This window comes from Microcaecilia unicolor, chromosome 3 (genome assembly GCF_901765095.1).
Source record: "Microcaecilia unicolor chromosome 3, aMicUni1.1, whole genome shotgun sequence".
NCBI classification, from domain to species: domain Eukaryota; kingdom Metazoa; phylum Chordata; class Amphibia; order Gymnophiona; family Siphonopidae; genus Microcaecilia; species Microcaecilia unicolor.
Genome location: NC_044033.1, coordinates 348,019,127 through 348,038,323, shown reverse-complemented (window position 1 = coordinate 348,038,323; position 19,197 = coordinate 348,019,127). Strand labels below are relative to the sequence as shown.

General features: G+C 48.1%; 16 non-coding genes across 16 annotated transcripts; all 16 read right to left on the bottom strand.

The window, feature by feature from the left end:
* Nucleotides 1-7,365: 7,365 nt before the first annotated feature.
* TRNAL-CAA lies at nt 7,366-7,474 on the bottom strand. The gene is made up of 2 exons: nt 7,437-7,474; nt 7,366-7,411 (listed from the first exon to the last, which is right to left on the bottom strand). It is a non-coding gene; the product is annotated as a tRNA-Leu (tRNA).
* A 658-nt stretch (nt 7,475-8,132) lies between these two features.
* Nucleotides 8,133-8,241, bottom strand: TRNAL-UAA. Its single transcript has 2 exons — nt 8,204-8,241; nt 8,133-8,178 (listed from the first exon to the last, which is right to left on the bottom strand). It is a non-coding gene; the product is annotated as a tRNA-Leu (tRNA).
* Nucleotides 8,242-8,888: 647 nt separating this feature from the next.
* Nucleotides 8,889-8,997, bottom strand: TRNAL-CAA. The gene is made up of 2 exons: nt 8,960-8,997; nt 8,889-8,934 (listed from the first exon to the last, which is right to left on the bottom strand). It is a non-coding gene; the product is annotated as a tRNA-Leu (tRNA).
* A 658-nt stretch (nt 8,998-9,655) lies between these two features.
* Nucleotides 9,656-9,764, bottom strand: TRNAL-UAA. Its single transcript has 2 exons — nt 9,727-9,764; nt 9,656-9,701 (listed from the first exon to the last, which is right to left on the bottom strand). It is a non-coding gene; the product is annotated as a tRNA-Leu (tRNA).
* Nucleotides 9,765-10,411: 647 nt separating this feature from the next.
* On the bottom strand, nt 10,412-10,520 carry TRNAL-CAA. Its single transcript has 2 exons — nt 10,483-10,520; nt 10,412-10,457 (listed from the first exon to the last, which is right to left on the bottom strand). It is a non-coding gene; the product is annotated as a tRNA-Leu (tRNA).
* A 658-nt stretch (nt 10,521-11,178) lies between these two features.
* On the bottom strand, nt 11,179-11,287 carry TRNAL-UAA. Its single transcript has 2 exons — nt 11,250-11,287; nt 11,179-11,224 (listed from the first exon to the last, which is right to left on the bottom strand). It is a non-coding gene; the product is annotated as a tRNA-Leu (tRNA).
* A 647-nt stretch (nt 11,288-11,934) lies between these two features.
* Nucleotides 11,935-12,043, bottom strand: TRNAL-CAA. Its single transcript has 2 exons — nt 12,006-12,043; nt 11,935-11,980 (listed from the first exon to the last, which is right to left on the bottom strand). It is a non-coding gene; the product is annotated as a tRNA-Leu (tRNA).
* A 658-nt stretch (nt 12,044-12,701) lies between these two features.
* On the bottom strand, nt 12,702-12,810 carry TRNAL-UAA. Its single transcript has 2 exons — nt 12,773-12,810; nt 12,702-12,747 (listed from the first exon to the last, which is right to left on the bottom strand). It is a non-coding gene; the product is annotated as a tRNA-Leu (tRNA).
* A 647-nt stretch (nt 12,811-13,457) lies between these two features.
* Nucleotides 13,458-13,566, bottom strand: TRNAL-CAA. The gene is made up of 2 exons: nt 13,529-13,566; nt 13,458-13,503 (listed from the first exon to the last, which is right to left on the bottom strand). It is a non-coding gene; the product is annotated as a tRNA-Leu (tRNA).
* A 658-nt stretch (nt 13,567-14,224) lies between these two features.
* TRNAL-UAA lies at nt 14,225-14,333 on the bottom strand. The gene is made up of 2 exons: nt 14,296-14,333; nt 14,225-14,270 (listed from the first exon to the last, which is right to left on the bottom strand). It is a non-coding gene; the product is annotated as a tRNA-Leu (tRNA).
* Nucleotides 14,334-14,980: 647 nt separating this feature from the next.
* Nucleotides 14,981-15,089, bottom strand: TRNAL-CAA. Its single transcript has 2 exons — nt 15,052-15,089; nt 14,981-15,026 (listed from the first exon to the last, which is right to left on the bottom strand). It is a non-coding gene; the product is annotated as a tRNA-Leu (tRNA).
* A 658-nt stretch (nt 15,090-15,747) lies between these two features.
* On the bottom strand, nt 15,748-15,856 carry TRNAL-UAA. Its single transcript has 2 exons — nt 15,819-15,856; nt 15,748-15,793 (listed from the first exon to the last, which is right to left on the bottom strand). It is a non-coding gene; the product is annotated as a tRNA-Leu (tRNA).
* A 647-nt stretch (nt 15,857-16,503) lies between these two features.
* On the bottom strand, nt 16,504-16,612 carry TRNAL-CAA. The gene is made up of 2 exons: nt 16,575-16,612; nt 16,504-16,549 (listed from the first exon to the last, which is right to left on the bottom strand). It is a non-coding gene; the product is annotated as a tRNA-Leu (tRNA).
* Nucleotides 16,613-17,270: 658 nt separating this feature from the next.
* On the bottom strand, nt 17,271-17,379 carry TRNAL-UAA. Its single transcript has 2 exons — nt 17,342-17,379; nt 17,271-17,316 (listed from the first exon to the last, which is right to left on the bottom strand). It is a non-coding gene; the product is annotated as a tRNA-Leu (tRNA).
* Nucleotides 17,380-18,026: 647 nt separating this feature from the next.
* On the bottom strand, nt 18,027-18,135 carry TRNAL-CAA. Its single transcript has 2 exons — nt 18,098-18,135; nt 18,027-18,072 (listed from the first exon to the last, which is right to left on the bottom strand). It is a non-coding gene; the product is annotated as a tRNA-Leu (tRNA).
* Nucleotides 18,136-18,793: 658 nt separating this feature from the next.
* Nucleotides 18,794-18,902, bottom strand: TRNAL-UAA. The gene is made up of 2 exons: nt 18,865-18,902; nt 18,794-18,839 (listed from the first exon to the last, which is right to left on the bottom strand). It is a non-coding gene; the product is annotated as a tRNA-Leu (tRNA).
* Between the last annotated feature and the right edge of the window lie 295 nt (nt 18,903-19,197).

Below are 19,197 nucleotides of genomic sequence, written 5' to 3'. Positions count from 1 at the left end.
ATCCTGTAGCCAGGACCTGCCCATCAGGTGATGAAATATCGTCTTGCACCGACAATGTTTTTCCAGGGACGTGCCCAGGAGGAAAGAATTAGAATGGCCATTATAGTTGGTGGTTCATCATAAGGAATGCAGGTAGCTGGTAGATACAAGGATTGCTTGGTAACCTGCTTCCTTGTGTGAAGGTGGTAGACCTCACAAGTCACCTAGGACAGTGCTGGGTGTGGGTATCAGTGACTAGGAAAGTGTTGGAGGTAGGTTCTGGAAGCCAAATTTAGGCTTTAGGTAGAAAGTAGAAATCCAGAATCTCCAGGGTAGCATTCTGAGAAATGATCCTTGTTCTGCATGTAGGACCCAAAAGCAGACAGAGCTCCATAGTGTCAATGTGTGGCTCAGGGAGGAGGGATTCAGATCTGGTATGAACTGGACAATCTTGCTGGCACTAGCCTGTAAAAAAGAGAGAAAGCAGCTTTTAAAATTTTCTTCTGGAGTTCATGATATATGTATAGGTGACCCTATCAAGGTATACGTGAAAACTATTTAAATAAGAACATGTGTTGACCTATTGGGTCAGACCAAAGGTCCATCTAGCCCAGTATACTGATTGCAACAGTGGTCTGTCCAGATTACTAGTACCTGGCGGAGTCCCAAAAAGTGGTAAGATTCTAAGGTGGCTTTTCCCAGGTCTACTTTAGTAATGGTTTATGGCTTTTCCTCCAGGAGTTTGTCCAAAACTTTATTTAATCTAGCTATATTAATTGCATCTATCATTTGCCCTGGCAAAGAGTTTGAGAGTTCTCCTGTTTATTTTAAATGTGCCACTATGTAACTTCATGGAATGTCACTTAGTCTTTGTACTTTTTGAAAGAGTAAACAAGTCACATTTACCCATTCCATTCAAGATTTTATAGACCTTGTTTATATCTCCACTCAGCTATCTCTTCTGAAGCACTCAGAACCTTACTCTACCATAAATATTACACTGGGTAGACCCTAATACACCAATATACCACCCATACGGAAAATGCAGACCATCAACAATATGAAACAAGGGATCATAATATCACAATTCTCATGTAGAGCCACAAAACATCCTTTTAGGGTGGATAGTGTTCACAATGAGCTCCTTTTATTAACGACCATATGTAGATCCTTCAAGAGGTAGTGTGTCATGATTTAGGCTCTACACCCTTTCTGATGTTTTGGTGCCACCTCAGTAAGGCCAACACACACAATCTCTCAACTGCAAAACACTATACACAAACTTGTGCAAAAACCCACTCATAATCTTACCAAACCATAACAGCACTAATTCTAAGGACAGGACGAGCTACAACCTTATGCGTGGAAAGGCAGCACTATAATTACACTGGGCTCTAAAACACCAGTGAAACAAAAAAAAAAAAAGGGCTGCAAATACTACATGCTAGCAGAATACTGCATCTTCATCACACATAAAAAAAACACATGACACAACAGATATGAAGGCAAAATACTGAACTGGAAAGTTACCTCAAGAAGTCAGACTCAGCATGCAGCAATACTAGAAAAATTGAAACTTACATGCAAAATATCACAGATGCACATTTCCAAAAGCTGACATTCCAATTAATAAATTCTGAATAAAAAAGTGTTTTCTACCTGAGCATTTAGTTTTTCTATTAGCTTTGGTCCCAGTGTCTTCTGTTTTATGCAGTGTCTTCTTTCCATTTCATATATTTTCTCTCACCATGTCCACCATCCTTCTGTGTCCTTATGCGCCCTGTCCCTATCCTTTCTCTAGTTTCAACATCTGCCCTCAAAGTGTTCCAATCCAGCCCTTAAAATCAGCAATTTTCCCTCCATCCATATCCAGCATTTCTCCTCACTCCCCTACTCACTCCATCTACTTCCTCTGTCTTCCCTTCCCTCTATCCATGTCCAGCATTTCTCCTCTCCCTTCCACTCCATCCATGTGCATCTCCTTCCTTTGTCTTTCCTTCCCTCCATCCTTGTCCAACATTTCTCCTCTCTTCCCTGCCCTCCACTCCATGTCCATCATTTCTCCTCTCTTCCCTCCCCTCCATCCATGTGCATCTCCTTCCTGACTTCCCTCCCCTCCATCCATCCATGTCTAACAACTTTCCATTCTCCCCTGCCCTCTCATCCATCCATATCCAGCAAATTTCCTCTCTCCCCTGCCCCCTTCATCCATCCATGTCCAGCAATTCTCTCTCCCTGCCCTGCCCTCCCCTCCATCCATGTCCAGGAGCTCTCCATTCTCCCCTGCCCTCTCCTCCATCCACCCATATCCTGCAAATTTCATCTCTCCCCTGCCCCCATTCATCCATGCATGTCCAGCAATTCTCCTCTCCTCTACCCTTCCCTCCATCCATCCATGTCCAGCAACTCTCCGTTCTCCTCTGCCCTCTCCATCCATCCATCCATCCATCCATATCCAGCAATTCTCCTCTCTCTCCCCCTGCCCTCCCCTCCATCCATGTCCAGGAACTCTCCATTCTCCCCTGCCCGATCCTCCATCCACCCATATCCAGCAAATTTCCTTTCCCCTACCCCCATTCATCCATCCATGTCCAGCCATTCTTCTCTCTCCCCTGCCCTCTCCTCCATCTATGTCCAGCAATTCTCATCTCTCCCCTGCCCTCCCCTCCTCTCCTGTCCAGCAATCTCTTCTCTACCCCTGCCCTCTCCTCCATCCATCCATGGCCAGCAATCTCTTCTCTCCCCCTGCCCTCCCCTCCATCCATCCATGGCCAGCAATTCTCCTCTCTCCCCTACCCTCCCTCTCTTCTCCAGCGATCTGTTCTCTCCCCCTGCCCTCCCCCTCCTCTCCATGTCCAGGGATCTGTTCTCTCCCTGCCCTCCCCTCCCATCCATGTGCACCGATTCTCCCTTGCCTCCTCTCCGTTCCTTCCTTCCCCCCCCCCCACGCGTTTAACCCTTTTACTCTCCATGGCAGCGACGTCAGTCACGAAGAAGGCACTGTAGGCTTACCTCCAGCTTCTCTCTTCCCGCTTCACACACTGTCCCACCCTCATGGAAACAGGAAATGCATCATCGCAGAAGGCGGACACTGTGTGAAGCGGGAAGGGAGAAGCTGGCGGTAAGCCTGCAGTGTCTTCTTTGTGACTGACGTCGCTGCCATGGAGAGTAAAAGGGTTAAATGCGAGCCAGAGGCGAGCCTGCAGTGCCTTCTTCGTCACTGACTTTGCTGCCATGGAAAGTAAAAGGGTTACAACACATGTGAGGGGGGGAAGGAGGGAGGAACGGAAAGGAGGAGGGCTGCTGGTCGGGGAGCTGAGAGCGGGAAGGAGGGACCGTTGGAGAGCTGCCTGGCTGCAGTGCTGCGCCAGCCCTGCATTTGTGGGGGCAGCAGCCAGGGGAAAGTCATGGTTGGGCTGGGGAGGCTTAGCCTCCCCAAGCCTCTTATACGGGGTGCCTATGAGTACAAACCTTATGCAAGGTTTCAAGGGCTGTCCATATTGATTCCAGCGATATTTCTTGTGGTCTCGCTAATGGCTGAAGTGCAGAAGCACAGAGAGCAATGTCAGCTGTAGCTTAAGCTGTGGAAAAACCTTCCTCAGAAGTTTCCACTAACACCATATCCAAGAGTTGCTGGGGCCCCTCTACATGAGGCTGTGGAGTTAAATCGACAGCAGCGATCTTCCCCAATGATTCGAAAGCTGCAGTACGTGTCCCCTTCAATTCTTGCGGACCAGTTCGTCCAGGATGAAGAATCGGCACAGAAGCTGCATCGGGTTGGGGAATAGGAGGGGTTGCTGGGCTGAGAGATCAAATGCTCTCCAGTCCCGGACTCTTCCTAGTTCCAGAAGCAGAAACGTCTGATATTGGTGAAGGTGTAACACAGGCTGTTATGGAGGTCTGTCGAGTAAGAGGAGTCTTTGGCTTAGGGAGGGGAAGTCCCTTTAGCTTTCCCTTCCTCTTCGGCATGCTCAGAACCGGGTAAAAAAAAATATTCGACAGTATAGAGAACAGCCTGTCTGTCACGCCACCATCTTGGATCCCCCAAGCCTCCAGTTACCGCTGCTCTCTCTTGACTCCTGCTGTAACCCCAGATACCAGTGCCAGAAATAGTATTCGAAGCTGACGAGTCGGAGAAACTGAATGAAATCTCTATAAACCTGGAGGATGTAATGGGGCAATTTGACAAACTCAAGAGTAGCAAATCTCCTGGACCAGATGGTATTCATCCCAGAGTACTGATAGAATTGAAAAATGAACTTGCAGAACTATTAATAATATGGAATTTATCTTTAAAATCGAGTGTGGTATCGGAAGATTGGAGGGTGGCCAATGCAATGCAAATATTTTAATAAGGTTCCAGGGGAGATGTGGAAAATTATAGACCGGTGAACCTGACATCGACGCCGGGCAAACTGGTAGAGACTATTATAAAGAACAAAATTACAGAGCATATTCAAAAGCATGGATTAATGAGACAAAGCCAACATAGATTTAGTGAAGGGACATCTTACCTCGACAATCAATTACATTTCTTTGAAGGGGTGAACAAACATGTAGATAAAGGTGAGCCAGTTGATATTGTGTATCTGGATTTTCAGAAGGCATTTGACAAAGTACCTCATGAAAGACTGCAGAAGAAATTGGAGAGTCGTGGGATAGGAAGTAGTGTCCTATTGTGGATTAAAAACTGGTTAAAAAGATAGAAAACAGAGAGTAGGGTTAAATGGTCAGTATTCTCAATGGAGCAGGGTAGATAGTGGGGTTCCCCAGGGGTCTGTGCTGGAACCACTGCTTTTTAACATATTTATAAATGATATAGAGATGGGAGTAACTAGTGAGGTAATTGAATTTGCTGATGACAAAGTTGTTAAATCACAAGAGGATTGTGAAAAATTACAAGAGGACCTTATGATACTGGGAAACTGGGCATCCAAATGGCAGATGACATTTTAATGTGAGCAACCAGTTTTTAATCCACAATAAAACACTACCTCCTATCCCACGATTCTCCAAGTTCCTCTGGAGTCTTTCATGAGATACTCTGTCAAATGCCGTTTGAAAATCCAGATAACACAATATCGACCGGCTCACCTTTATCCATGTGTTTGTTCACCCCATCAAATAAATGTAGATTGGTGAGGAAATTTCCCTTCACTAAATCCATGTTGGCTTTCTCATTAGTCCGTGCTTATGTAAATGCTCTATATTTTTGTTCTTTATAATAGTCTCTACCATTTTGCCCAGCACCAACATCAGGCTCACAGGTCTACAATTTCCCGGATCTCCTCTGGAACCTTTTTTTTAAAAATCGGTGTTAACAACCCTCCAATCTTCCAGTACCATGATAAATTACATATTACTAACAATAGTTCTACAAGTTCATTTTTCAATTCTAACAGTACTCTGGGATGAATACCATCCAGTCTAGGCGATTTGCTACTCTTCAATTTGTCAAATAGCACCATTACATTCTCCAGGCTTATAGAGATTTCATTCAGTTTCTTTGACTCGTCAGCTTTGAATACCATTTCTGGCACCGGTGTCCCTCCCAAACAGTGGCGTAGCCAAGGATGGGCTTGGGTGGGCCCAGGCCCACCCAGTAGCAGCATACCTATGATGTGGCTGGCAGGGATCCCCAAGCCCCACCAGCCGAAAACTCCCAACAAGTGTCCCTCCTGCATACCTTGTAAGTAGCAGATGTTCGCCAGCAGTGAGCAGTGACATACATGCTGCTCGCACTGGCCCCACAACCTTCCCTCTGATGTATTTCTGGCTAGGTGGAAACAGGAAGTTGCATCAGAGGGAAGGGTGTGGGGCCAACATGAGCAGTGTGTATTAGTTGCTGCTCGCTGCTGGTGAAAATATGCTATTTAAAAAGTATACGGGAGAGGGAGGATGTTTGAGAGACCATATGGCATGCAGGCGAGAGAAGGAGAGACCAAATCACCTGTGGGACGGGGCAAGGTTCTTCTGCCCACCCATCTTGGGCCCAGGCCCACCCAAAATTGGGTGTCTGGCTACGCCCCTGCTCCCAAATCTTCCTCAGTGACGACCGAAGCAAAGAATTCATTTAATCTCTCCGCTATGGCTTTGTCTTTCCTGAGTGCCCCTTTCACCCCTCGGTCATCTAGCGGTCTAACTGATTCTTTTCCCAGCTTCTTGTTTTTAATATATCTAAAAAAAAATTTACTATTTCTTTTGCCTCCAACACACTTTTTTTCAAAGTCCCTCTTTACCTTCCTTATCTGCGCTTTGCATTTGACCTGACCTTCCTTATGCTGTTTCTTATTATTTTCAGTCGGGTCCTTTTTCCATTTTCTGAAGGATTTTCTTTTTAGCTCTAATCGCTTCCTTGACCTCCCTTTTTTAACCATATTGGCTGTAATTTGGATATTGAACTTAACTTATATGCAAAACTCCCCCACAACTTAAAACTCTCTAGACTTGAGTCTAAACTACTTAAAATAATTAATGCCTGTATAACTTGCGTAGCAGTCTACAAGGTGAATAAAAACCCTGAAATAAAGCAAAAATGAAAAACAAGCTGTCTTCCCTACTGTGGCTCAGGACAAAGAGCACTAGTTCTCTTCTCCAAAGGTTGGGAGTTCAAGACCACATACAACCGAAAAACAAAAAGTTGGTACTAGACAACTTTTTTTTTTTTTAATCCTACCCAGCAAAATAAACTCATGAACTAAATCAGACTTTCTGAATTTCAGGCACTACCAGCAATGAGACATAATTCCATTTAGGTTGTATAGTTCCACCACCCCTGACATTTTCACCTCTACATACAGCTTCTCTTAAAGGATGTGCTTCCAATCCCATGTGTCAAAAGAGTCCAAGTCTACTGAACCTAAGGACCTAGTTCAGAGATCTCACCATGAGAAAAAGAGAAATTCCGGCAGGCAGTAGACCCCAGCAGGTCCCTCATCAAAGCAACTGCTGACAAGCTGAAAGAGAAGTGGAGCGAACCTCTGCTCAGGACAAGCGAAGGATGGAGGAATGCCCAGGTCTCCTCAAACAAAAAGCTCCTGCAGTGTGAGCTTTTAGGAAATGTGGAATGTAGGCAAAGGCACCTGGCAGAAGGGTTAAACCTCACAGGCCCAGGGCCTTGCCCGGACCCGGGAACAGCACAGCTACATTGGCCTTTAATGGGGAAGAAGGGAGGGACGGAGGGGGACAGAGCAGAGCACCATTTCTGGAGTTTTTGTGAAATTCTGGTCCGAGACAATATTGCGGCCTTACCCGACCCTGGCTGTGTCCCAGCTTCTCAAGTAGTACGTTCCTAATGATAGCTGTTCATTTTCAGTGCCAATACATCTTCCAACCCTAGAAGCTCAAATGAACCTAAAGAGAGACATTCATTTGAAAAGTTCAGCCTGTCAGAAGTGGGATTTGAACCCACGCCTCCTCTTGGAGACCAGAAGACCCCATGCATGGAAGGGTAAGTGCTTGAGTCTGGCGCCTTAGACCACTCGGCCATTCTGACACATGGAAGAGGTGCTTATCCGCTGCCTTTTTTCCCCGACTTTCCCTCCTCTGCATCCGGCTTCTCTTAAAGGCTGTGCTTCCAATCACATGTATCCAAAGAGCCCAAGTCTACTGAACCTAAGGACTTCGTTCAGAGATCTCACCATGAGAAAAAGAGAAATTCGGGCAGGCAGTAGACCCCAGCAGGTCCCTCATCAAAGCAACTGTTGGCAAGCTGAAAGAGAAGTGGACGGAACCTCTGCTCGGGACAAGCAAAGGAACAGGTTTACGGTGGAGGAATGCCAGTGTAAGGCAATATGCCCAGGTCTCCTCAAACAAAAAGCTCCTACAGTGTGAGCTTTTAGGAAATGTGGAATATAGGCAAAGGCACCCTGGCAGAAGGGTAAACCTCACAGGCCCAAGGGCCTTGCCCGGACCCGGGAATAGCACAGCTACATCGGCCTTTAATGGGGAAGGAGGGAGAGAGGACACAGCAGAGCACCATTTTTGGACGTTTTCTGAAATTCAGGTCTGAGGCAATATTGTGGCCTTACCAGACCCAGCTTGCCAGGTAGTACGTTCCTAATAATAGCTGTTCATTTTCAGTGCCAATACATCTTCCAAACCTAGAAGCTCAAATGAACCTAAAGATAGACATTCATATGAAAAGTTCAGCCTGTCAGAAGTGGGATTTGAACCCACGCCTCCACTTGGAGACCAGAAGACCCCATGCAGGGAAAGGTAAGTACTTAAGTCTGGCGCCTTAGACCACTCGGCCATTCTGACACATAGAAGGTGGGGTTATCGGCTGCCTTTTTTTTCCCAACTTTCCCCCCTCTGCATAGAGCTTCTCTTAAAGGATGTGCTTCCAATCCCATGTGTCAAAAGAGTCCAAGTCTACTGAACCTAAGGACCTAGTTCAGAGATCTCACCATGAGAAAAAGAGAAATTCCGGCAGGCAGTAGACCCCAGCAGGTCCCTCATCAAAGCAACTGCTGACAAGCTGAAAGAGAAGTGGAGCGAACCTCTGCTCAGGACAAGCGAAGGATGGAGGAATGCCCAGGTCTCCTCAAACAAAAAGCTCCTGCAGTGTGAGCTTTTAGGAAATGTGGAATGTAGGCAAAGGCACCTGGCAGAAGGGTTAAACCTCACAGGCCCAGGGCCTTGCCCGGACCCGGGAACAGCACAGCTACATTGGCCTTTAATGGGGAAGAAGGGAGGGACGGAGGGGGACAGAGCAGAGCACCATTTCTGGAGTTTTTGTGAAATTCTGGTCCGAGACAATATTGCGGCCTTACCCGACCCTGGCTGTGTCCCAGCTTCTCAAGTAGTACGTTCCTAATGATAGCTGTTCATTTTCAGTGCCAATACATCTTCCAACCCTAGAAGCTCAAATGAACCTAAAGAGAGACATTCATTTGAAAAGTTCAGCCTGTCAGAAGTGGGATTTGAACCCACGCCTCCTCTTGGAGACCAGAAGACCCCATGCATGGAAGGGTAAGTGCTTGAGTCTGGCGCCTTAGACCACTCGGCCATTCTGACACATGGAAGAGGTGCTTATCCGCTGCCTTTTTTCCCCGACTTTCCCTCCTCTGCATCCGGCTTCTCTTAAAGGCTGTGCTTCCAATCACATGTATCCAAAGAGCCCAAGTCTACTGAACCTAAGGACTTCGTTCAGAGATCTCACCATGAGAAAAAGAGAAATTCGGGCAGGCAGTAGACCCCAGCAGGTCCCTCATCAAAGCAACTGTTGGCAAGCTGAAAGAGAAGTGGACGGAACCTCTGCTCGGGACAAGCAAAGGAACAGGTTTACGGTGGAGGAATGCCAGTGTAAGGCAATATGCCCAGGTCTCCTCAAACAAAAAGCTCCTACAGTGTGAGCTTTTAGGAAATGTGGAATATAGGCAAAGGCACCCTGGCAGAAGGGTAAACCTCACAGGCCCAAGGGCCTTGCCCGGACCCGGGAATAGCACAGCTACATCGGCCTTTAATGGGGAAGGAGGGAGAGAGGACAGAGCAGAGCACCATTTTTGGACGTTTTCTGAAATTCAGGTCTGAGGCAATATTGTGGCCTTACCAGACCCAGCTTGCCAGGTAGTACGTTCCTAATAATAGCTGTTCATTTTCAGTGCCAATACATCTTCCAAACCTAGAAGCTCAAATGAACCTAAAGATAGACATTCATATGAAAAGTTCAGCCTGTCAGAAGTGGGATTTGAACCCACGCCTCCACTTGGAGACCAGAAGACCCCATGCAGGGAAAGGTAAGTACTTAAGTCTGGCGCCTTAGACCACTCGGCCATTCTGACACATAGAAGGTGGGGTTATCGGCTGCCTTTTTTTTCCCAACTTTCCCCCCTCTGCATAGAGCTTCTCTTAAAGGATGTGCTTCCAATCCCATGTGTCAAAAGAGTCCAAGTCTACTGAACCTAAGGACCTAGTTCAGAGATCTCACCATGAGAAAAAGAGAAATTCCGGCAGGCAGTAGACCCCAGCAGGTCCCTCATCAAAGCAACTGCTGACAAGCTGAAAGAGAAGTGGAGCGAACCTCTGCTCAGGACAAGCGAAGGATGGAGGAATGCCCAGGTCTCCTCAAACAAAAAGCTCCTGCAGTGTGAGCTTTTAGGAAATGTGGAATGTAGGCAAAGGCACCTGGCAGAAGGGTTAAACCTCACAGGCCCAGGGCCTTGCCCGGACCCGGGAACAGCACAGCTACATTGGCCTTTAATGGGGAAGAAGGGAGGGACGGAGGGGGACAGAGCAGAGCACCATTTCTGGAGTTTTTGTGAAATTCTGGTCCGAGACAATATTGCGGCCTTACCCGACCCTGGCTGTGTCCCAGCTTCTCAAGTAGTACGTTCCTAATGATAGCTGTTCATTTTCAGTGCCAATACATCTTCCAACCCTAGAAGCTCAAATGAACCTAAAGAGAGACATTCATTTGAAAAGTTCAGCCTGTCAGAAGTGGGATTTGAACCCACGCCTCCTCTTGGAGACCAGAAGACCCCATGCATGGAAGGGTAAGTGCTTGAGTCTGGCGCCTTAGACCACTCGGCCATTCTGACACATGGAAGAGGTGCTTATCCGCTGCCTTTTTTCCCCGACTTTCCCTCCTCTGCATCCGGCTTCTCTTAAAGGCTGTGCTTCCAATCACATGTATCCAAAGAGCCCAAGTCTACTGAACCTAAGGACTTCGTTCAGAGATCTCACCATGAGAAAAAGAGAAATTCGGGCAGGCAGTAGACCCCAGCAGGTCCCTCATCAAAGCAACTGTTGGCAAGCTGAAAGAGAAGTGGACGGAACCTCTGCTCGGGACAAGCAAAGGAACAGGTTTACGGTGGAGGAATGCCAGTGTAAGGCAATATGCCCAGGTCTCCTCAAACAAAAAGCTCCTACAGTGTGAGCTTTTAGGAAATGTGGAATATAGGCAAAGGCACCCTGGCAGAAGGGTAAACCTCACAGGCCCAAGGGCCTTGCCCGGACCCGGGAATAGCACAGCTACATCGGCCTTTAATGGGGAAGGAGGGAGAGAGGACAGAGCAGAGCACCATTTTTGGACGTTTTCTGAAATTCAGGTCTGAGGCAATATTGTGGCCTTACCAGACCCAGCTTGCCAGGTAGTACGTTCCTAATAATAGCTGTTCATTTTCAGTGCCAATACATCTTCCAAACCTAGAAGCTCAAATGAACCTAAAGATAGACATTCATATGAAAAGTTCAGCCTGTCAGAAGTGGGATTTGAACCCACGCCTCCACTTGGAGACCAGAAGACCCCATGCAGGGAAAGGTAAGTACTTAAGTCTGGCGCCTTAGACCACTCGGCCATTCTGACACATAGAAGGTGGGGTTATCGGCTGCCTTTTTTTTCCCAACTTTCCCCCCTCTGCATAGAGCTTCTCTTAAAGGATGTGCTTCCAATCCCATGTGTCAAAAGAGTCCAAGTCTACTGAACCTAAGGACCTAGTTCAGAGATCTCACCATGAGAAAAAGAGAAATTCCGGCAGGCAGTAGACCCCAGCAGGTCCCTCATCAAAGCAACTGCTGACAAGCTGAAAGAGAAGTGGAGCGAACCTCTGCTCAGGACAAGCGAAGGATGGAGGAATGCCCAGGTCTCCTCAAACAAAAAGCTCCTGCAGTGTGAGCTTTTAGGAAATGTGGAATGTAGGCAAAGGCACCTGGCAGAAGGGTTAAACCTCACAGGCCCAGGGCCTTGCCCGGACCCGGGAACAGCACAGCTACATTGGCCTTTAATGGGGAAGAAGGGAGGGACGGAGGGGGACAGAGCAGAGCACCATTTCTGGAGTTTTTGTGAAATTCTGGTCCGAGACAATATTGCGGCCTTACCCGACCCTGGCTGTGTCCCAGCTTCTCAAGTAGTACGTTCCTAATGATAGCTGTTCATTTTCAGTGCCAATACATCTTCCAACCCTAGAAGCTCAAATGAACCTAAAGAGAGACATTCATTTGAAAAGTTCAGCCTGTCAGAAGTGGGATTTGAACCCACGCCTCCTCTTGGAGACCAGAAGACCCCATGCATGGAAGGGTAAGTGCTTGAGTCTGGCGCCTTAGACCACTCGGCCATTCTGACACATGGAAGAGGTGCTTATCCGCTGCCTTTTTTCCCCGACTTTCCCTCCTCTGCATCCGGCTTCTCTTAAAGGCTGTGCTTCCAATCACATGTATCCAAAGAGCCCAAGTCTACTGAACCTAAGGACTTCGTTCAGAGATCTCACCATGAGAAAAAGAGAAATTCGGGCAGGCAGTAGACCCCAGCAGGTCCCTCATCAAAGCAACTGTTGGCAAGCTGAAAGAGAAGTGGACGGAACCTCTGCTCGGGACAAGCAAAGGAACAGGTTTACGGTGGAGGAATGCCAGTGTAAGGCAATATGCCCAGGTCTCCTCAAACAAAAAGCTCCTACAGTGTGAGCTTTTAGGAAATGTGGAATATAGGCAAAGGCACCCTGGCAGAAGGGTAAACCTCACAGGCCCAAGGGCCTTGCCCGGACCCGGGAATAGCACAGCTACATCGGCCTTTAATGGGGAAGGAGGGAGAGAGGACAGAGCAGAGCACCATTTTTGGACGTTTTCTGAAATTCAGGTCTGAGGCAATATTGTGGCCTTACCAGACCCAGCTTGCCAGGTAGTACGTTCCTAATAATAGCTGTTCATTTTCAGTGCCAATACATCTTCCAAACCTAGAAGCTCAAATGAACCTAAAGATAGACATTCATATGAAAAGTTCAGCCTGTCAGAAGTGGGATTTGAACCCACGCCTCCACTTGGAGACCAGAAGACCCCATGCAGGGAAAGGTAAGTACTTAAGTCTGGCGCCTTAGACCACTCGGCCATTCTGACACATAGAAGGTGGGGTTATCGGCTGCCTTTTTTTTCCCAACTTTCCCCCCTCTGCATAGAGCTTCTCTTAAAGGATGTGCTTCCAATCCCATGTGTCAAAAGAGTCCAAGTCTACTGAACCTAAGGACCTAGTTCAGAGATCTCACCATGAGAAAAAGAGAAATTCCGGCAGGCAGTAGACCCCAGCAGGTCCCTCATCAAAGCAACTGCTGACAAGCTGAAAGAGAAGTGGAGCGAACCTCTGCTCAGGACAAGCGAAGGATGGAGGAATGCCCAGGTCTCCTCAAACAAAAAGCTCCTGCAGTGTGAGCTTTTAGGAAATGTGGAATGTAGGCAAAGGCACCTGGCAGAAGGGTTAAACCTCACAGGCCCAGGGCCTTGCCCGGACCCGGGAACAGCACAGCTACATTGGCCTTTAATGGGGAAGAAGGGAGGGACGGAGGGGGACAGAGCAGAGCACCATTTCTGGAGTTTTTGTGAAATTCTGGTCCGAGACAATATTGCGGCCTTACCCGACCCTGGCTGTGTCCCAGCTTCTCAAGTAGTACGTTCCTAATGATAGCTGTTCATTTTCAGTGCCAATACATCTTCCAACCCTAGAAGCTCAAATGAACCTAAAGAGAGACATTCATTTGAAAAGTTCAGCCTGTCAGAAGTGGGATTTGAACCCACGCCTCCTCTTGGAGACCAGAAGACCCCATGCATGGAAGGGTAAGTGCTTGAGTCTGGCGCCTTAGACCACTCGGCCATTCTGACACATGGAAGAGGTGCTTATCCGCTGCCTTTTTTCCCCGACTTTCCCTCCTCTGCATCCGGCTTCTCTTAAAGGCTGTGCTTCCAATCACATGTATCCAAAGAGCCCAAGTCTACTGAACCTAAGGACTTCGTTCAGAGATCTCACCATGAGAAAAAGAGAAATTCGGGCAGGCAGTAGACCCCAGCAGGTCCCTCATCAAAGCAACTGTTGGCAAGCTGAAAGAGAAGTGGACGGAACCTCTGCTCGGGACAAGCAAAGGAACAGGTTTACGGTGGAGGAATGCCAGTGTAAGGCAATATGCCCAGGTCTCCTCAAACAAAAAGCTCCTACAGTGTGAGCTTTTAGGAAATGTGGAATATAGGCAAAGGCACCCTGGCAGAAGGGTAAACCTCACAGGCCCAAGGGCCTTGCCCGGACCCGGGAATAGCACAGCTACATCGGCCTTTAATGGGGAAGGAGGGAGAGAGGACAGAGCAGAGCACCATTTTTGGACGTTTTCTGAAATTCAGGTCTGAGGCAATATTGTGGCCTTACCAGACCCAGCTTGCCAGGTAGTACGTTCCTAATAATAGCTGTTCATTTTCAGTGCCAATACATCTTCCAAACCTAGAAGCTCAAATGAACCTAAAGATAGACATTCATATGAAAAGTTCAGCCTGTCAGAAGTGGGATTTGAACCCACGCCTCCACTTGGAGACCAGAAGACCCCATGCAGGGAAAGGTAAGTACTTAAGTCTGGCGCCTTAGACCACTCGGCCATTCTGACACATAGAAGGTGGGGTTATCGGCTGCCTTTTTTTTCCCAACTTTCCCCCCTCTGCATAGAGCTTCTCTTAAAGGATGTGCTTCCAATCCCATGTGTCAAAAGAGTCCAAGTCTACTGAACCTAAGGACCTAGTTCAGAGATCTCACCATGAGAAAAAGAGAAATTCCGGCAGGCAGTAGACCCCAGCAGGTCCCTCATCAAAGCAACTGCTGACAAGCTGAAAGAGAAGTGGAGCGAACCTCTGCTCAGGACAAGCGAAGGATGGAGGAATGCCCAGGTCTCCTCAAACAAAAAGCTCCTGCAGTGTGAGCTTTTAGGAAATGTGGAATGTAGGCAAAGGCACCTGGCAGAAGGGTTAAACCTCACAGGCCCAGGGCCTTGCCCGGACCCGGGAACAGCACAGCTACATTGGCCTTTAATGGGGAAGAAGGGAGGGACGGAGGGGGACAGAGCAGAGCACCATTTCTGGAGTTTTTGTGAAATTCTGGTCCGAGACAATATTGCGGCCTTACCCGACCCTGGCTGTGTCCCAGCTTCTCAAGTAGTACGTTCCTAATGATAGCTGTTCATTTTCAGTGCCAATACATCTTCCAACCCTAGAAGCTCAAATGAACCTAAAGAGAGACATTCATTTGAAAAGTTCAGCCTGTCAGAAGTGGGATTTGAACCCACGCCTCCTCTTGGAGACCAGAAGACCCCATGCATGGAAGGGTAAGTGCTTGAGTCTGGCGCCTTAGACCACTCGGCCATTCTGACACATGGAAGAGGTGCTTATCCGCTGCCTTTTTTCCCCGACTTTCCCTCCTCTGCATCCGGCTTCTCTTAAAGGCTGTGCTTCCAATCACATGTATCCAAAGAGCCCAAGTCTACTGAACCTAAGGACTTCGTTCAGAGATCTCACCATGAGAAAAAGAGAAATTCGGGCAGGCAGTAGACCCCAGCAGGTCCCTCATCAAAGCAACTGTTGGCAAGCTGAAAGAGAAGTGGACGGAACCTCTGCTCGGGACAAGCAAAGGAACAGGTTTACGGTGGAGGAATGCCAGTGTAAGGCAATATGCCCAGGTCTCCTCAAACAAAAAGCTCCTACAGTGTGAGCTTTTAGGAAATGTGGAATATAGGCAAAGGCACCCTGGCAGAAGGGTAAACCTCACAGGCCCAAGGGCCTTGCCCGGACCCGGGAATAGCACAGCTACATCGGCCTTTAATGGGGAAGGAGGGAGAGAGGACAGAGCAGAGCACCATTTTTGGACGTTTTCTGAAATTCAGGTCTGAGGCAATATTGTGGCCTTACCAGACCCAGCTTGCCAGGTAGTACGTTCCTAATAATAGCTGTTCATTTTCAGTGCCAATACATCTTCCAAACCTAGAAGCTCAAATGAACCTAAAGATAGACATTCATATGAAAAGTTCAGCCTGTCAGAAGTGGGATTTGAACCCACGCCTCCACTTGGAGACCAGAAGACCCCATGCAGGGAAAGGTAAGTACTTAAGTCTGGCGCCTTAGACCACTCGGCCATTCTGACACATAGAAGGTGGGGTTATCGGCTGCCTTTTTTTTCCCAACTTTCCCCCCTCTGCATAGAGCTTCTCTTAAAGGATGTGCTTCCAATCCCATGTGTCAAAAGAGTCCAAGTCTACTGAACCTAAGGACCTAGTTCAGAGATCTCACCATGAGAAAAAGAGAAATTCCGGCAGGCAGTAGACCCCAGCAGGTCCCTCATCAAAGCAACTGCTGACAAGCTGAAAGAGAAGTGGAGCGAACCTCTGCTCAGGACAAGCGAAGGATGGAGGAATGCCCAGGTCTCCTCAAACAAAAAGCTCCTGCAGTGTGAGCTTTTAGGAAATGTGGAATGTAGGCAAAGGCACCTGGCAGAAGGGTTAAACCTCACAGGCCCAGGGCCTTGCCCGGACCCGGGAACAGCACAGCTACATTGGCCTTTAATGGGGAAGAAGGGAGGGACGGAGGGGGACAGAGCAGAGCACCATTTCTGGAGTTTTTGTGAAATTCTGGTCCGAGACAATATTGCGGCCTTACCCGACCCTGGCTGTGTCCCAGCTTCTCAAGTAGTACGTTCCTAATGATAGCTGTTCATTTTCAGTGCCAATACATCTTCCAACCCTAGAAGCTCAAATGAACCTAAAGAGAGACATTCATTTGAAAAGTTCAGCCTGTCAGAAGTGGGATTTGAACCCACGCCTCCACTTGGAGACCAGAAGACCCCATGCATGGAAGGGTAAGTGCTTGAGTCTGGCGCCTTAGACCACTCGGCCATTCTGACACATGGAAGAGGTGCTTATCCGCTGCCTTTTTTCCCCGACTTTCCCTCCTCTGCATCCGGCTTCTCTTAAAGGCTGTGCTTCCAATCACATGTATCCAAAGAGCCCAAGTCTACTGAACCTAAGGACTTCGTTCAGAGATCTCACCATGAGAAAAAGAGAAATTCGGGCAGGCAGTAGACCCCAGCAGGTCCCTCATCAAAGCAACTGTTGGCAAGCTGAAAGAGAAGTGGACGGAACCTCTGCTCGGGACAAGCAAAGGAACAGGTTTACGGTGGAGGAATGCCAGTGTAAGGCAATATGCCCAGGTCTCCTCAAACAAAAAGCTCCTACAGTGTGAGCTTTTAGGAAATGTGGAATATAGGCAAAGGCACCCTGGCAGAAGGGTAAACCTCACAGGCCCAAGGGCCTTGCCCGGACCCGGGAATAGCACAGCTACATCGGCCTTTAATGGGGAAGGAGGGAGAGAGGACACAGCAGAGCACCATTTTTGGACGTTTTCTGAAATTCAGGTCTGAGGCAATATTGTGGCCTTACCAGACCCAGCTTGCCAGGTAGTACGTTCCTAATAATAGCTGTTCATTTTCAGTGCCAATACATCTTCCAAACCTAGAAGCTCAAATGAACCTAAAGATAGACATTCATATGAAAAGTTCAGCCTGTCAGAAGTGGGATTTGAACCCACGCCTCCACTTGGAGACCAGAAGACCCCATGCAGGGAAAGGTAAGTACTTAAGTCTGGCGCCTTAGACCACTCGGCCATTCTGACACATAGAAGGTGGGGTTATCGGCTGCCTTTTTTTTCCCAACTTTCCCCCCTCTGCATAGAGCTTCTCTTAAAGGATGTGCTTCCAATCCCATGTGTCAAAAGAGTCCAAGTCTACTGAACCTAAGGACCTAGTTCAGAGATCTCACCATGAGAAAAAGAGAAATTCCGGCAGGCAGTAGACCCCAGCAGGTCCCTCATCAAAGCAACTGCTGACAAGCTGAAAGAGAAGTGGAGCGAACCTCTGCTCAGGACAAGCGAAGGATGGAGGAATGCCCAGGTCTCCTCAAACAAAAAGCTCCTGCAGTGTGAGCTTTTAGGAAATGTGGAATGTAGGCAAAGGCACCTGGCAGAAGGGTTAAACCTCACAGGCCCAGGGCCTTGCCCGGACCCGGGAACAGCACAGCTACATTGGCCTTTAATGGGGAAGAAGGGAGGGACGGAGGGGGACAGAGCAGAGCACCATTTCTGGAGTTTTTGTGAAATTCTGGTCCGAGACAATATTGCGGCCTTACCCGACCCTGGCTGTGTCCCAGCTTCTCAAGTAGTACGTTCCTAATGATAGCTGTTCATTTTCAGTGCCAATACATCTTCCAACCCTAGAAGCTCAAATGAACCTAAAGATAGACATTCATATGAAAAGTTCAGCCTGTCAGAAGTGGGATTTGAACCCACGCCTCCACTTGGAGACCAGAAGACCCCATGCATGGAAGGGTAAGTGCTTGAGTCTGGCGCCTTAGACCACTCGGCCATTCTGACACATGGAAGAGGTGCTTATCCGCTGCCTTTTTTTCCCGACTTTCCCTCCTCTGCATCCGGCTTCTCTTAAAGGCTGTGCTTCCAATCACATGTATCCAAAGAGCCCAAGTCTACTGAACCTAAGGACTTCGTTCAGAGATCTCACCATGAGAAAAAGAGAAATTCCGGCAGGCAGTAGACCCCAGCAGGTCCCTCATCAAAGCAACTGTTGGCAAGCTGAAAGAGAAGTGGACGGAACCTCTGCTCGGGACAAGCAAAGGAACAGGTTTACGGTGGAGGAATGCCAGTGTAAGGCAATATGCCCAGGTCTCCTCAAACAAAAAGCTCCTACAGTGTGAGCTTTTAGGAAATGTGGAATATAGGCAAAGGCACCCTGGCAGAAGGGTAAACCTCACAGGCCCAAGGGCCTTGCCCGGACCCGGGAATAGCACAGCTACATCGGCCTTTAATGGGGAAGGAGGGAGAGAGGACAGAGCAGAGCACCATTTTTGGACGTTTTCTGAAATTCAGGTCTGAGGCAATATTGTGGCCTTACCAGACCCAGCTTGCCAGGTAGTACGTTCCTAATAATAGCTGTTCATTTTCAGTGCCAATACATCTTCCAAACCTAGAAGCTCAAATGAACCTAAAGATAGACATTCATATGAAAAGTTCAGCCTGTCAGAAGTGGGATTTGAACCCACGCCTCCACTTGGAGACCAGAAGACCCCATGCAGGGAAAGGTAAGTACTTAAGTCTGGCGCCTTAGACCACTCGGCCATTCTGACACATAGAAGGTGGGGTTATCGGCTGCCTTTTTTTTCCCAACTTTCCCCCCTCTGCATAGGGCTTCTCTTAAAGGATGTGCTTCCAATCCCATGTGTCAAAAGAGTCCAAGTCTACTGAACCTAAGGACCTAGTTCAGAGATCTCACCATGAGAAAAAGAGAAATTCCGGCAGGCAGTAGACCCCAGCAGGTCCCTCATCAAAGCAACTGCTGACAAGCTGAAAGAGAAGTGGAGCGAACCTCTGCTCAGGACAAGCGAAGGATGGAGGAATGCCCAGGTCTCCTCAAACAAAAAG